This window comes from Schistocerca piceifrons, chromosome 10, assembly GCF_021461385.2.
Source record: "Schistocerca piceifrons isolate TAMUIC-IGC-003096 chromosome 10, iqSchPice1.1, whole genome shotgun sequence".
Lineage (NCBI taxonomy): Eukaryota > Metazoa > Arthropoda > Insecta > Orthoptera > Acrididae > Schistocerca > Schistocerca piceifrons.
In genome coordinates, this window is record NC_060147.1 from 28247642 (window position 1) to 28265398 (window position 17757).

The 17757-nt window shown below is 46.3% G+C and overlaps 1 protein-coding gene across 1 annotated transcript in view; it reads right to left on the reverse strand.

Annotated features, from left to right (window-relative positions):
• The window catches only part of LOC124718652 (filaggrin-like), a 95268-nt gene that overhangs the window by 21861 nt on the left and 55650 nt on the right, over window positions 1-17757 (reverse strand). The window lies entirely within an intron of this gene.

Here is a 17757-nt window from a genome sequence, read left to right on the forward strand (position 1 = left end):
CGGACTGGCAGAAATCTCAGTAGAGGTCTTCCGTTCCCAGCTTGCCTAGAGTGCGGACGTGTCATTCTTTACTCAGCTTGCCTGAGAAAGAGTGAGCATCTCTGCAGTTTAGGACTTAGCAAACGGAACGACTCAACTTGGAGATAGGAAGTTTTGGTTCACCTATGTGCTGAGCAAGATAGCTAGGAGTGAATAGACGAGCGCAGCCTTGCAGCACCATGAGGCCGGCCGACGTCCGCACAACGATGACGCCCTGCCACGCTGAATTTGGTGATATTGCGCTCGCTCCGGCTGCTGATTAATTTGTTGGATCATGTCGGCAAAGTTTCCACGAGGGTTTCATGAGCCGTGTATTGTAGAATTCTTCTTGCATTTCGTATTACGCCTTGGTCAGTCGATAGGAATTAATTTTGATTTATCGCACTTTACTCCACGTAAACGCAATTTATTACCACTCCCTGTTAGGAGAGTCATGTAATATGATGAAGTTCGTGAGTTCAAATAAATTTGTACTAATCGATTGCATCTGTTTTTAATCAAGTAGTTGAAATCCCAAGTCATTTCCTTAATTAATTTTATGTTCAACATTTGCATCTGATGTTCAATAGCTGACTATAACATCAATGTGCACCCCTTTTTAATTAAAAGTGATCAATTCTGAATCAATTAATGTCAACACTGCCACCGCAGTTCAATCAGGAGTCACAGGGCCTTATTACTTTCTTTGCGTTATCCGATATTGCTGCAGTCTTGTACTCTCTGTTGATCTGTTAGTCAATTAGCTGGGGTGAACACACGCCAAAACCAGATAAGTGGCGGGTGGGGTGTTACAGCGTTAATGTAATTGTCTGTTAAAAGCCTGCTGAGGCCGCTGCGAGACGTGTAAGAAGAGACTCAGTGAGGTTCTGCAACGTGGCGTCAGGGATTAGGCCCCATGCCGACTTCATTGCTGTGGGCAGACAGGTCACATTTCTCGGTTGGGGGTCTATGGCACTAACAGTCCGGTCGGTTCCACAGATTCTCGACTAGGTTTACAACGGCGAAGTTTACTGTCTTAGGGACTACGGTAAACTAATCTTGGTGCTCCTGCATGGGGGCTTAATTAATAAGAAAAGACTAATATTAATGAATAAATGCAATAATTCTAGTAGCTGTGTGACCGGTTACGAAGTCTCGTTACCGGTTGGCCCTGAGCAGTATTAGCACGCAATCTCATTGCATTAAATAAAAAGAAAGAATGACAAGGAATTTCCATCAACACAATTGATTAATTAAGTCCCCTGCAACTATAAAAGCTACGAAACAACGAAGCTCAAGTGTAACTGTTCTGTGTGTGGTAGTGTGACTCGACGTACATGTATCTGGCTCGGTTCTTTCTCAATGCGACAAAATATGTTAAACACCATTTACAATGAACTAATCGGAAAACCAGAAACACTGTAACTGCACATAGAAACCAGAATTAAAAGTCTAATAAATGAACACGTGCCAGATGCTTTGTTGACTATACCTGTGAGCAAGAGGGATTGTGATTAAAGTAAACTGTAATACCTTTTTACCTCATTGACGAAAATATTCCATTACACCAGCATCATAAATCAAAAGCCCGTCTCCTTTCTCAAATATATTCTGACAATTGCAACTTCTTCCATCTATACATTACACCTACCGAACAGCGTCTACTGTCTCGCCCAACAGGACAACTGCCGTCGACATCCTCTGAACTACTACTGCCCAGTGTAGGCGGCGGAATAATAACCTTTGGAGCAGTCTCTGGCACTGTGACTCAGTGTAGCCACCTTTCACCCTTCGTGCCACGGACGTATACTGCGAGCTGTGGGACACGTCGCGTCGTCTCTGCAGACCATAATGTATGCAGGGTGCTTTCAGAAGTTATATGCTGGGCACACCATCCGATGGAGCATCAAGCGTGATTCATCTGAAAAGGCGACCTGTCGCCACTCGGTCAAAGTCCAGTTGAGGTACTGGCGCGTAAATTCCAGCCTTGGTGGCCGATGAGCAGCAGTGAGCATGGGTGAATGAACCAGGAACTTACTCCTAAGGCCTGAATCAAATTACAAATCTGGTCCGACACACTGTAATCACGTACTTGATTAAGTGAGGAACGGTATCGAATGCCTTCGAGAAATCAATGAACTTGACTCTCTGCCATCGCCTCTCCTAAAATCTGACATTTCGGCGTCCATGCGATACTTCAAAGCAGTAACCCTTTTACGTTCTTCCGCGACGAAGCCAATACGGAAGACTGAATTCGGCATTTCGGTTTTCTCTCTATAATCATACGTTCTGGTGACGATGCTGTCAACTGAAAAAGACAATTCTGCGGGAATTACAGTATGAAATGAGTATCTAGAAGTTCAAACGTCCCCTTAGAAAAATTAATGAATTACTGTGCTGGTAAACCCCTTACGTTATTCGATTTTCAAACAGCTGAGCGAAGCTGAACGTACTCAGACGTTTCTCTCTTTACTTATTCTGATCATCACTAAACTGACGCACAATATTTTTAGCGCAACGCAATCTGACTTTCAATAGTCCCTACAAAGGAATGGCCCCGACTAACAATAACCTATACCTTTCAAGAATCACTTACCTCACAAAAATCTTCGTTACTCGACCTACTATAATACAGCGAGCGCCAATACTGCCAGCTAAATAAAAGATTCAAACTACTGAAGGCACTAACTGCTGATAGGCATAGTTAGCAAATGAAAGATTTTCGTAGAGAACAATCAATGTATTTACCTTAACACTGTTCAAAAGCCCTAATATATATATAACAGTTCATGACATCCAGTCTTACAAATTTACTCTCTCTGATGGACAAACGTCCAGATCATCCGCTCTCATAACACCTCCATCTCACTCCCCACATCCACCACTGCTGCCCGCTCACCTCCAACTGCGCAACAATACAATAGCGAATATTACAACAATGCCAACCAGCCACAGACTGCACACAGCACAGCCAGTGATTTTCATACAGAGCGCTACATGGCGTTACCAATATAAAAACATAAACAGCCTACTTACTATGTAACAAATAAGGTCTGCTATATGAGCAACAAAGTAGTTGACGATGACCCAAGTAGAAACTACATAAAAATGGTTCAAATGTCTCTGAGCACTATGGGACTTAACATCTGAGGTCATCAATCCCATAGACGTAGAACTACTTAAACCTAACTAACCTAACGACATCATACACATCCATGCCCGAGGCAGGATTCGAACCTGCGACCGTAGCATCAGCGCGGTTCCGGACTGAAGCGACTAGAACCGCTCGGCCACAGCAGCCGGCACTACATAAAATGAAATGTTGTAATAGCAAGGAAAGCTTCTCTTAAACGAAAAATTTGTAACATCTAATCTAAATTTAAGTGTTCGCTTTTTTTTAGGATAATGACTAAAGTGCAGCCCTGAGCGGTAGTGAAATGTGGACGATAAGCAATTAGATGGGTAGATCGACTGATTAGGACAATGATTGATACTGCAGAGAGAAACAAAAGTTCATAGTAGAAATTAAACAAAGGAAGGGTTCGTTTGATAGGACCCATGCTGAGACATGAAGAAATCGTCAAGTAACGGAGGGAAGTCCCTGGGGTAAAAACTGTATAGGGAGAACACTGACTACAGCGTGCAGGTTCAAATAGACGTAGGTTTCAGTAGTTATACAGAGATGAAGAGGTTTGCGCAGAACAGAGCAGCGTGGGGAGCTGCAGAAAACGAGACTTCAGACCGCGACAGTAACAGAAGCTTGTCATATTCCAAATGCATTCTGTAAGCTACAAATTTCCATCGTAATTACTGAAAAGAATTACGTAATGTTTTCTACGGAATATAAAATAAAGTTTTCTTCCAAGTCGTCGCCGCGTCACGTTAAATTTTAGCCATATAGTTTGTTTATGAAATGTACGTCAATTCAGGACAATTCGAAAGCTTCCCAACATGTTACACTTGTCAAAGTACTAAGGACTGCAGTGTGTTCATTGCGACACTATCTAAAGGTTACTGTTAGTGCGTTGGCTCTTCCAAACAGTATCCCACATTAGCAAACAAAAGGCGCCTCGCACATTAGGTACTTGGGCTATGCAGGCTCTATTTAAAAAAGAAGAGATCGATGTCACAGGGTCGAGCCGTGTATGTCTGCTTTCATGCCCCACAGCTAATCGCTGCAAATAATCACCAGTAACTGTGATCCTGCAGTGAAATATTCTATGCATTGGCTATATGTACGAGTTAAAATACACAGAAATAGAGATTAAAAGTTAAGTGAATAATTCAGTAAGAAAGATTCTATTCTAATTCCTGTAATTGATGTAGACGATAGCGAATGTTTGACTATGTTGACGGAACCGCAACCTCGCATTTCCAGGCACCGCTTCATCACTATCAAAGAGAAGTCCTCGAAGATGTTCTTCACGTTTTGGAGACAGATAAAAAATCGATGACAGCGAACGCAAGGCCTCGGACTGTTGCAGATATCCCATCGCTCATGTGTGGTTTGGTATTCTCATGATGAACAAGAGGTTGCGCCACGTGTGGACGAACTCTTAGAATTAGAAATTCGATTACAGCACGTTGTTTACCACGCACCATCATAGCTGCCATGTTACACGCTAGCATTCGGAGACCGCTGGGGGCAGAGGGCCGCAAATACGTAGACATGAGGAATAACGATGTAGAACGATAACATTTGTTTTGTTTACAAAGCTGTAAGAAGTTTCACATAAATAATAGGAGGTATTACTTTTAGCGGGCCTTACTGTTGACGACCTACCTAATTATCTAATGCCAACGGCCTTGCCGCAGTGGTAACACAGGTTCCCGTCAGATCACATAAGTTAAGCGCTGTCAGGCTGGGCTAGCACTTGGATGGGTGACCATCCGGTCCGCCGGGCGCTGTTGGCAAGCGGGGTGCACTCAGCCTTTGTGAGGCAAACTGAGAAGCTGCTGGATTGAAGTAGTGGCTCCAGTCTTGGAAACTGACACACGGCCGGGAGAGCGATGTGTTGACCACATGCCCCTCCATATCCGCATCCAGAGACGCTTATGGACTCAAGATGACACGGCGGTCGGTCGGTGCCGTTGGGCCTTCATGGCCTGTTCGGGAGGAGTAATTATCTAATGATGATGTACGGCATGGTGAGGCTCTTCGCAGGGGATTCTGCTATAGGAAGGTTGCATACCCAGAAAACTACACCGAAATATAGGAAGATCTGCAGAGGGTGGATGGCAAATGCAGGGCCTTGCAGATGAACGTAAATAAATCTAACGTGTTCTACAGGAATAGACAGACATTCACTGCCGTTTCATTAGGCTTTTGGAGCAAAAAACTATTGAAATTAGTAATTACCGTTAAATATCTCGAAGTATCCATGCAGGATGAACTAAAGCGAAATGATCTGATAAAGCTAATTCCAGGAAAAGCGGATGCCACACTGTATTGTTTCCCATTCTGGGAACCCAACCATGTTGGATTAATAGAAGAAATCGGGGGTATCCGACGAAGAGCTGCACATTTCGTCACAGGGTAGATTAGTAAGCGCGAGGGCAGACGCCGCAGGAGGTGCGTTGCCTAACGCTGCGGGATGTACTGCTGCAATTCTGACTGCGTACGTTTCAGTGGGAGACGGACAACATGATACCTCCTCCCACAGCTGACTCCCGAAATGACAACGAGAAAACGAGGGAAATTAAAGCACGTATGGAGAATTTGTAGTAGAAGTTGTGCTCTGCATCACGAAAGACATAGCCTGACCAAGAGCCATCAATTTTCTGCTGGACTAATATAGGGCAGACACGCCCATTATCAGCGGATCTTATATGTATGTACTGTTTTCTTACCACACTCCGAAGACATTCACCAGTAAGACATATATCGTTATTATATCCCAGTGGCAATCAGCTTATATGTTTCAACATTGTGTAACTATGAGTGATGATGTGCTCCACACCTAAAGATTATTCCACTCTATAAAGGGTGTTTATAATTAAAGTTACAAAATGTTCAAACGTGTGTGAAATCCTATGGGACTTAACTGCTAAGGTCATCAGTCCCTAAGCTTACACTCTACTTGACCTAAATTACCCTAAGTACAAGCACACACATCCATGCCGGAGGGAGGACTCGAACCTCCGCCGGGACCAGCCGCACAGTCCATGACTGCAGCGGACCCTAGACCGCCCGGCTAATCCCGCGCGGCTTAAAGTTTGTTTCCAAACGTTGGAAAAAGAGAATTAATGCTAAGAATTCAGTGAAATGAAATGTGAATAGAATATTATCGAGGGAGGTGAAACTATACGAAAAGAAAGAACTGTGACTGACGTCCGAACAACAGGAACTTACATGCATTGAGAATAGAAAATAGTACAGTGAGAATGGCTAGCTACTAGCCGAATTCTGGAATTACCTAATAAAATCTAGGAAAGTGCGACTGATTTCTGCACTCTATAGTTTATAACACAAAAAGACTTATGAAAAGACTCGCCTCTAGCTGGCTCTTCCAGCGCACAAGATGCAAAGTAATAGACGCGGTTCTAGGCGCTTCAGTCCGCAACCGCGCTGCTGCTACGGTCGCAGGTTCGAATCCTGCCTCGGGCATGGGTGTGTGTGATGTCCTTAGGTTTAAGTAGTTCTAAGTTCTAGGGGAGTGATGACCTCAGATGTTAAGCCCCACAGTGCTCAGAACCATTTGAACCATTTCTGAATAGACGGCTGTTGCTCAGTTTGCGTCTGACGTGAGACTGTCCTCATGACTGTCTCAATCCCGAATCGCGCGCTGCTGGTAAAACTCTTTTAGAAGAACGGCGACTGTGAGCCAGTATTTCTGCCGAAGTTGTGGACAATGAGAGTGTTAAAAATTGCGTTGGTAGGGTATCTGAAAAGCGTCTTGTAACGTCCCCACAAAATTTCATTCACATTTAGTGTAACCTCAAAACAGAAAAATTCCTTAACCTCTCAACGGTAAAAAATTATTATGTCGTTCACATACAGTGTAACGTCCTAACAAAACATAAATTCAGTATCCTGGTAATAATACAATGTAACTAACCTCTCAATTAAATTGTCGCTCACTTATAACTTTTCAATAATTGACTGTGAATTTAACCTGGTAGATTATGGACGTCAGCAGTGCTGCGTCATGGCCCTGAAAGGTTATTCTGAATAAAAAAGAAAAATTCTTACCTCAATGAAGACGCCGGATAACGCATATATATCTGCTCTTACAATAATTTTTTCTGGCACAGCCCTGTGCAATGCTGGCCGATAGATTTGTCATTTATGAAAGGAAGCAACTGATTTTTCTTTTGCAATAATCGGGATGATCATGGATGGGAGAAATTAGTAAATTCTTTAAATTGAAATGAATGGTTGTTAAAAATTACTTTATATGAGAAAGATTATTATTAGGACATTTTTAAAACATTTACATGGGACTTCAGATAACATTACTACATATGCGCGAGGCTGCTTTTTACCTTATACAATAATACTCAGGCTCCGGCATCGCTGCACCACGACCGGGCCAGCCAACACGATACACCAGACCAGAGCAGAGCAGACTCCAGACTAGCAACAACTTACTGCTAGAGCTACACAGTTCCTACTGCAGTCAACACTGCTCTCTAGTCTGAGATTCTCTTATACCTTGCATATCGCAGGCAGCGCATGAGCAATACATCGAAATTACATCTGCTCGGACCTCTTACAGTCTGGAGAAAATGATTACCAAATTCGAAAAAGACAGGTTGTGTTAGAGCGTAATGTGGCAAGAGGGAGGACAGCTATTGACCAGACATCAGTACATGTTGTCAGAACATTGGCGGAGGGGTCGAGTGGTGGTGTGCAAATTTGCAGTGGATCGGGAGTTTCCCGAACTTCGCGCATGCCTGTGAGCACTGTGCATAAAATTCTACGAGACAATCTGCGTTGCTATTAACTCAAAATTACCCACGTTCAGGAGTTGGTTCATTCCGAACTGACCTGCCGGTAAGACAACCGTTTATTCTAGAATTTATTGCTCTGGTGCAAGTGGACAGTGAATGGCTGTGGAACGAAGCCCATTTCCATCTCCAAGGACACGTCAATACACAGAATTACAGAATTATCGGCAACGGAAAATCCGTTCACTCATCAGATGGCACCGCTTCATTCTATAAAGATGAGAGCGTTGTCTCGTTGATGGTAAGGTTCACCGCAGGGACATATTTTGTCGAGGAAATGAATCTTGCGGCTACTGCAACCTGCTCCGTCCTGGTAATCGCTATGAGAGTCTTTTGCGCAGCAACGTCATTCCAGTCCCTCAACAGCGCGTACGTGTGGGCAGGATCGTTTTTTACGCAAGAATGCGCTACATCGTACAGTCAGTGAAGCGAAGCGGCTGCTGCAGAGGCATTTCGGAAATGCTAGAATTATCAGCCGTCATTTTTTTTTACAGATATGGCGTCCAGAGCAACTGATTTTAATCGACGTGACTTCTGGTTGTGGGGTTATCTGAAAGATGTGTTCAGTGCTCCAGTTACGAACGTAACTGAATCGAAGGCACGCTTTGTGCAACGCATTGTCAACCTGACCCCTGAGACATTCCGATCTGTTGGCGAACATGCTGTTTCTCGATTTTGGCTTGTGGCAGAAAGTGCAAAACATACTGGACATTCCTTGCGCCAGTCTCACCAATTCCAGTCTTGCTTTTTATGCGGTTTTTGTCCCGAGGACAATTTGGACCGTACTTTTCGCTTCCGATGTGGTACGACCTTGCCATGGTGCATAGGCACACTTAACAGTGCCACAATTGTTGAATGCTGAACATGTGCAGTCATGGACACTGCACACTGCGGTTGGATTACTGTGCAACTCACGCCATAGCCATCTTATTGAGATTAATCTGTGATTTGCAGCCGAACCCGTTTACGCTAAGGTGCTTACAGCGCCATCTAGTCAAAAAATTTTGTTAAATGTTTTGGTTTCCGTAACGTCTGGCGCCTCTTCCATAATATTCATATTTGATGTCAATCTAACCAGCGCCCCCCTTTTTACACTGTTTTGAAGCTGGAACTTCACGTAATGACTCTGTATATAATGCCATACAATGAAGAGCGAAAGAAACATTTACACCTGCCTAATATCGCGTACGGCCTCCGCGAGCACGCAGAAGTGCCGCAATGACGTCGCATGGACTCGACTAACCTCTGGAGTAGTAGGGTTCAAACGGCTCAAATTGCTCTGAGCACTATGGGACTTAACTGCTGAGGTCATCAGTCCCCTAGAACTTAGAACTACTTAAACCTAACTAACCTAAGGACATCACACACATCCATGCCCGAGGCAGGATTCGAACCTGCGACCGCAGCGATCTCGCGGTTCCAGACTGTAGCGCCTAGAACTGCTCTGCCACTCTGGCCGGCGGAGTAGTCGGGGATTGCCGCTGTCTGTAAATATGTAAGACCTCGAGGCGATGGATAGCTCTTCTGAACATCACGTTGAAAGACATTCGAGATACGCTCAATAATGTTCATGTCTGGGGAGTCTGGTAGCCAGCGGAAGTGTTCAAACTCAAGAGTGTTCCTGGACACACTCTGTAGCAACTGTGGGCGTGTGGGGTGTCGCATTGTCCTGCTGGAATTGCCCAAGACCGTCGGAATGCGCAATGGACGCGAATGGCTGCATGTGATAAGACAGGATGTTTACGTAAGTGTCACCTGCGAGAGTGCTATTTACACGTATCAGGGGTCCCATATCACTCCAACTGCACACGCCCCACAACACTACAGAGCCTCCCCCAGCTTGAACAGTCCCGTGCTGACGTCCAGGGTCCATGGATTCGTGAGGTTGCCTCCGTACCTGTACACGTGTATCCGCTGGATAGCATTTCAAACGTCCGACCAGGCAACATGTTTCCAGTTTTCAACAGTCCAATGTCGCTGTTTATGGGCCCAGGCGAGGCGTAAAGTTTTGTGTCGTGCAGTAAACAGTACACGAGTGAGCGTTCGGCTCCTAAAGCCCATATCGATAATGTTTCGTTGAATGTTTCGCACACTGGCACTTGTCCATGCCGCAGCATTGAAATCTGCAGCAATTAGCGGAAGGATTGCACTTCTGTCACGCTGAACGATTCTTTTCAGTTGTCGTTGGTCCCTTTCTTGCAGGATCTTTTTCCGGCCGCAGAGATGTCGGAGATTTGAAATTTTACCGGATTCCTAATGTTCACGGTATGCTCGTATGGGAAAATCCCAACTTCATCTCGGAGATGCTGTGTCCCACCGCTCGTGCGCCGACCATAACACCACGTTCAAACTCACTCAAATCTTGATAACCTGCAGTTGTAACAGCAGTAACTGATGTAAGAACTCCGCCATGCACTTGTCTCTTACGTAGGCATTGCCAACTGCAGCGCCGTATTCTTCCTGTTTGTATAACTCTGTCTTGAGTACGCATGCCTGTACCAGTTTCTTTGCCGCTTCAGCGTATATGCATACAGAGGGTTAACGTCATTTGTCTTTCCCATGCACCATTAACGAATCGAACAGGTAAGAGCATAAATGACAGTGGTATCACAAGTACTACTATCTCCTACCCACTGGGGAGGAGGGGGAGGGGGTAGAGGGGAAGGGGGTCCGCGGAATTTTCGTCCAGATGTTTGTGTACCACGAGTTTCTGCGTTCCTTGCTTGCCAGAAAGAAATGTCTATCGGTGATAGGCGCGTGGCAACGGAGCGGGAAAGTAATCTCCAGGGCTCTGCTGTGCCGATAAGTGCAAATCTCCCGGCAGTTGCGGCGAACCGTATGGACTGCTAGCGTAACGGAGGTCAGGTGACGTATCAACGAAGTGGTGCGTCTCGGTGGTCCGCAAACAAAGCGCCTTGCTGTACCACTGGCGGTTCTTTACAAAGCGTGTGGGACACGTTATCAAACAGCGTGGGGCGACTGTCTGTCTGTTGGTCTGTCTGTTTGTTTGTTTATTTGTTAGGTGCTGTAGGGCGATGCGGCAGGTCCTGCGACAAAAGGCGTCTGTTTGTTTGTCGCTAATCTATAGCACCAGTGCGTGCCGGTTGTAACTCTGTTGTTCGGTTGACAGGTTTCAAAGATAAGACGAGATTAGGAAAAGTACTACATGACATACTATCGGGTGATCGGTAAAGTACACCCGTGCTGACGTAAGGTCTCAGATATCCTGCTGTTTCAACTGTCAGTTAGCCAACGTCTAAATAAAATTTGTACTGTTAGAAGCCAAGGTCGCTTGATGTGAAGTAGTTTTTCATGACCAGTTTCGACATCGACGAGCTGTCATCAGATTCTCAGATCTCCTAGAAAAATAACTACATATCAGTCTCGTCGACTAAATGAGAACACGCTCCAATTACAATAAAAAAACTCCACACTTGTTTGTCAAATATGTAGAAGTTGTTGAATAAAATATCCATTGCACCAGTAAGGAGTACAGGGGCAAAAACAGGTACATCAGTAAAGATGATGCATCGACCACAAACTACACTCCTGGAAATGGAAAAAAGAACACATTGACACCGGTGTGTCACACCCACCATACTTGTTCCGGACACTGCGAGAGGGCTGTACAAGCAATGATCACACGCACGGCACAGCGGACACACCAGGAACCGCGGTGTTGGCCGTCGAATGGCGCTAGCTGCGCAGCATTTGTGCACCGCCGCCGTCAGTGTCAGCCAGTTTGCCGTGGCATACGGAGCTCCATCGCAGTCTTTAACACTGGTAGCATGCCGCGACAGCGTGGACGAGAACCGTATGTGCAGTTGACGGACTTTGAGCGAGGGCGTATAGTGGGCATGCGGGAGGCCGGGTGGACGTACCGCCGAATTGCTCAACACGTGGGGCGTGAGGTCTCCACAGTACATCGATGTTGTCGCCAGTGGTCGGCGGAAGGTGCACGTGCCCGTCGACCTGGGACCGGACCGCAGCGACGCACGGATGCACGCTAAGACCGTAGGATCCTACGCAGTGCCGTAGGGGACCGCACCGCCACTTCCCAGCAAATTAGGGACACTGTTGCTCCTGGGGTATCGGCGAGGACCATTCGCAACCGTCTCCATGAAGCTGGGCTACGGTCCCGCACACCGTTAGGCCGTCTTCCGCTCACGCCCCAACATCGTGCAGTCCGCCTCCAGTGGTGTCGCGACAGGCGTGAATGGAGGGACGAATGGAGACGTGTCGTCTTCAGCGATGAGAGTCGCTTCTGCTTTGGTGCCAATGATGGTCGTATGCGTGTTTGGCGCCGTGCAGGTGAGCGCCACAATCAGGACTGCATACGACCGAGGCACACAGGGCCAACACCTGGCATCATGGTGTGGGGAGCGATCTCCTACACTGGCCGTACACCACTGGTGATCGTCGAGGGGACACTGAATAGCGCACGGTACATCCAAAGCGTCATCGAACCCATCGTTCTACCATTCCTAGACCGGCAAGGGAACTTGCTGTTCCAACAGGACAATGCACGTCCGCATGTATCCCGTGCCACCCAACGTGCTCTAGAAGGTGTAAGTCAACTACCCTGGCCAGCAAGATCTCCGGATCTGTCCCCCATTGAGCATGTTTGGGACTGGATGAAGCGTCGTCTCACGCGGTCTGCACGTCCAGCACGAACGCTGGTCCAACTGAGGCGCCAGGTGGAAATGGCATGGCAAGCCGTTCCACAGGACTACATCCAGCATCTCTACGATCGTCTCCATGGGAGAATAGCAGCCTGCATTGCTGCGAAAGGTGGATATACACTGTACTAGTGCCGACATTGTGCATGCTCTGTTGCCTGTGTCTATGTGCCTGTGGTTCTGTCAGTGTGATCATGTGATGTATCTGACCCCAGGAATGTGCCAATAAAGTTTCCCCTTCCTGGGACAATGAATTCACGGTGTTCTTATTTCAATTTCCAGGAGTGTATATCACATCAACCCATCTTGGCTTCTTATAGTACAAATAATAACATTACATGTGTAAAATATAATGGAAAGGCTAAACCACGGGTGAGACCAGGAAGACCGTGCGATGCCGTCCGACCGCCATGTCATCCTCCGCGGTGGCGCAATTTAGGTGTGGTGTGGAGCGGCATATGGTGAGCATACCGCTCTCCCAGTCGCCGTCGGCTTTCTTGACCATCGAGCCACAATTTCGCACTCAAGTAGATCCTTAGCTGGCGTCACGTAGTTAACACCCTGTTCTAATTTTCCCACCAAGCACAGATCCACGGCAGCGAAGGGAATTGAATCCAGGTATCCCGTATGCCAGTTACACGTGCTGACCACTCAGCAGCGAGTAGCCCGATCAAGGAAGGAAAATTAGGGGAATAATCAATATAGTAGCAAATTTTAGTACAGTTGCAAGGGGGAGTACCATGAACAACATACTGAAACTCCTGGTCAGTGACGGGTGAGCACTGGGGCGTTTAAAGGTCACATTTTTACGTTTTCCTTGAATAAATGGAAAACAGCTGCGTCTGGTGAAAATGATTCCCAGTGGAAAATTAAACTACATTAGAGTTCCTTCAAATTGGTTCTGTTCATTTTTTTTTCTCTGGGACTGATTGCTTCCGCGTTTCGTGGGTGGAAGCGTCGCACATTAACTACTGCGTTTCAACGTCATAAAACTAATGTGCATTTTCAACTTCTCGCGACACGCAGCCGTGCAAATAAAATTTCATCCACTGACATTTCGGCCGCGTATCGTCCGGTCATCCTCAGAGTGAGTCAGAAGACTGGCGACAAGATGCCAAGCGCGGCCTTGTATGCTCCATCGCGGCGGTACTGCGCGTGCGCGTCACAGATGCTGGACGGCGGCAGAGAAGTACTCTTACACATGCGCCGCCTGTGGCGAAGTCTTAAGAATTCTCTGCAGTTTCATTAGCCCAAGGGCCGGATTCCATGCTTTGTCCAAATTAAAACCACTATCTCTATTTATTAAACTATTAGCTAGTCTAATCCCTCTAGCTTTCTTGAAGACAGATTCCCAAAAGGAAGAGATCGATGTTAAAATCTTCTCATCACTGTAATTCACGGTATGCAGTGTATCAATACAATGTTCGGCCACAGCTGACTAGTCTGGCTGTAATAAGCGTGTGTATCTGCGATGCTCCACACCTCTCTCATGAGCGGAGCGTGTTGTTTGACCTGCCGGTCGAAGTGGCCGTGCGGTTAAAGGCGCTGCAGTCTGGAACCGCAAGACCGCTACGGTCGCAGGTTCGAATCCTGCCTCGGGCATGGATGTTTGTGAAGTCCTTAGGTAGGTTTAACTAGTTCTAAGTTCTAGGGGACTAATGACCTCAGAAGTTGAGTCCCTATGAACGACTGCTCACAAGTTCCGCAAAGAATCTGATACACACCCGCTTTACGAAGCTGTAAATCGTCCTTCACAGAGCCGAGTAGAGCTGCAATCTTCGTGGGGAGCCGGAAGATCACCTTAACACAGTGTTCCTCAATAGTACGGCCTATCTTCGAGGAAAGAGCACCCCACATAGGGCAAAACCGCCCTAAATCTGAAGAAATTACCATCTTATTCCCCATCACATACCTCCATTCTAGGTTTCACATCGAATGCTTTACGAATTATTTGCGGCGAAAATCGATTCGATTTAAAAATGCTCTTGAGATATCTGAGCTGTTGTTGCAAATCGTCTTTATCGGATATACAGTGCGCCCTATGCACCAAGGTCTTAAGGACACCTATGGTGTGTGAAGGGTGATGGCAGCTGCTGGCATGAAGATAGAGATTTATGTATGTTTGTTTCCGATATACGGCATGTCCTAATGTGCCATCAACTTTAAGGCGAACGACATCATCCAAAAATGGGACGCAGACGTCTTTTTCTATTTCCATTGTAAATTTGATGCTAGCATGGATGGAATTCAAATGGTCAAGAAATAGATGTAGTTCATCGATCCCTTGCCGCCATACCACTAATGTGTTGTCCACGTACCTCCAGAAGACCGTTGGTTTAAAACTTGCTGAGTCCAGTGCCTCGTCCTCGATGTCTTCTACGCATAAATTAGCCGCCAGAGGCGAGAGGGGGCTTGCCATGGCAACGCCATCAATCGGCTCGTAAAATTCACCATTAAACTCAAAATAAGGCGATAAAAGCACATGTTCAAATAAGGCCGCAAAGTTCTTATCAAAATGTTGGCCGATAAGAGATAAAGAGTCCTTTAAAGGTACCTTGGTGTATGATGATACCACTTCAAAACTAACAAGCACATCCGGACTATTTAGCCTGACATTGCCAAGTCCCTGAATAAAATCCATGGAATTACGAATGTGGTGGCTACATTTTCCTACTAATGGTTTTAATAAGGAAGCTAAATATTTGGCAGAAAAGTACGTTGGTGAACCAATAATATCGTGTACGTCTACCGCTAGCACGCAGACTTGCCGTAACACGACGTAGCTTGGACCCGAGTAACGTCTGAAGTAGTGCTGGAGGAAAATGACACAATCAATCCTGCAGCAAGAGTACGAGGGGGCCATTGGAAGTGTTTGAACTCGGAAGTGTGTTCCTGGAGCCACTCTGAAGCAAATTCGGATGTATGGGGTGTCACATTGGTCCTACTGGAATTGCCCAAGTGTGTCGAAATTCACAATGGACATGATTGGATGCTGGTGATCAGACAGGATGCTTACGTATGTGTCATCTCTCAAAGTCGTATCTAGACGTATCAGGGGTCCCGTATAACTCCAGTTGCACACGCTCCACATCATTACAGAGCCTCCAGCGGCTTGAACAGATCCCTGCTCACACGTATGGTCCATGGATTTGTCAGGTTTCATCTGAGCTCGTACAGGTCCATCCGCTCGACACAATTCGAAACGAGACTCGTGCGACTAAGGAACATGTTTCCAGTCATCAACAGTCCAATGTCGGTGTTGACGGGCCCAGGCGAGGCTTAAAGCTTTGTGTCGTGCAGTCATCAAGGGTACACGAGTGGGCCTTCGGCTCCAAAAGCCCATGTCGATGACATTTCTTTAAATGATTCGCAAGCTGACACTTGTTGATGACCCAGCACTGAAATCTGCAGCAGTTTGCGGAAGGATTGCACTTTTGTCACGTTGAACGATTCTTTGCAGTTGCCGTTGGTCCCTTTCTTGTAAGATCTTTCTCCGGCCGCAGCGATGTCGGAAATTTGACGTTTTACTGAATCCCTGATATTCGCGGCACACTTGTGAAATGATCGCACGGGAAAATCTCCACTTCATTGCTACCTCGGAGACGCTGTGTTCCATCGCTCGTGCGCAGACTGTAACACTTCGTTCAAACTCACTTAAATCTTGATAATCTGTCATTATAGCAGCAGTAACCGATCTAACAACTGTACCACATACTTGATGTGTTACATAGTCGTTGCCCACCGCAGCGCCGTATTCTGCCTGTTTACATACCTATACCAGTATCTTTTACATACCTCTGTATTTGATACGCATACCTATACCAGTACCTTTGGCGCTTCAGTGAATAAGCCGCCCAAGGACTCTACATAACGTCTAACGTCAAGAAACTAATCGATTTGCTCAATTTGTCTGGTCTTGAGGAAGCGCGTAATGTTTAAATTCAGACGCCGTACTGTAGCACAGGTACAGTATGCCCGTCCTTCCAATAGGCATACGGTTTGTCACTAGGCCAAGGAATATCCTGACCAGTTGACCCCTTATTTGTGATCAGTACAACCCGAGATAGGAACCCCTGAAAAGGTGGATTTTGCACACTGCTTTTTGATACATAAATCTGCCGTGCACTGTCGTGCATGGACCGACACCGCGTAACTGTAGAGTGGCGATGACGTAGGAGGGTATTTCGGAAAGTAAAGATACACCGTATGCCAGAGGAACAGAAGACTCTTGGTGAGCAAGTTGGCAACACTGGTGTTAACCTTAAACCATTAGCTTTCTGCTCGCGGTCGTTGGGCAGTTGAACGTTGCTTCTGGTTGGAGTAGGTCGTGTTTAAAATGGCTGCGCCGATTCAGAATCCCGCCAAACGCAAAATGCGCTCCGTCATACGTTTCCGTCATGCAAAAGGTCAGCAACCAGCGGATATTAACAAAGAAATTGTTTCTGTTTATGGGAACATTATGAATCGACAAAATGTAACGAGATGGTGTCGTCATTTCTCTGAAGGTAGGACCGATGTTCATGACGAACAAAAACAGGTCGGCCATCTGTGATCTCTGATGCCCTTCCTCGGAGAACGGAGGAAGCAATTCGTGCGAACAGACGTCTCACATTGAAAGAATTGCATCAGATCATACCGGACGTGTCAAAGACAACTCTTTATGAAACTTCGTGGCAGATTAAAACTGTGTGCCGGACCGAGACTCGAACTCGGGACCTCTGCCTTTCGCGGGCAAGTGCTCTACCAACTGAGCTACCCAAGCACGACTCACGCCCCGCCCTCGCAGCTTTACTTCCGCCAGTACCTCGCCTCGTACCTTCCGTCCCGAGTTCGAGTCTCAGTCTGGCACACAGTTTTAATCTGCCAGGTAGTTTCATATGAGCGCACACTCCCCTGCAGAATGAAAATCTCATTCTGGAACTCTTTATGACGCTGTGACTGAAGTTAGGGTATGGGATATTGTATGCGCGCTGCGTTCCAAAACTGTTAACGGAAGAACACAAAAAGAAAAGGATGGGCTTTGCATTCGACTTTCTCACACGCTATGCTGAAGCAGGTGCTGTTCCTTGATCACATTGTGACAGGTGACGAGACGTGGCTTTATCGCCAT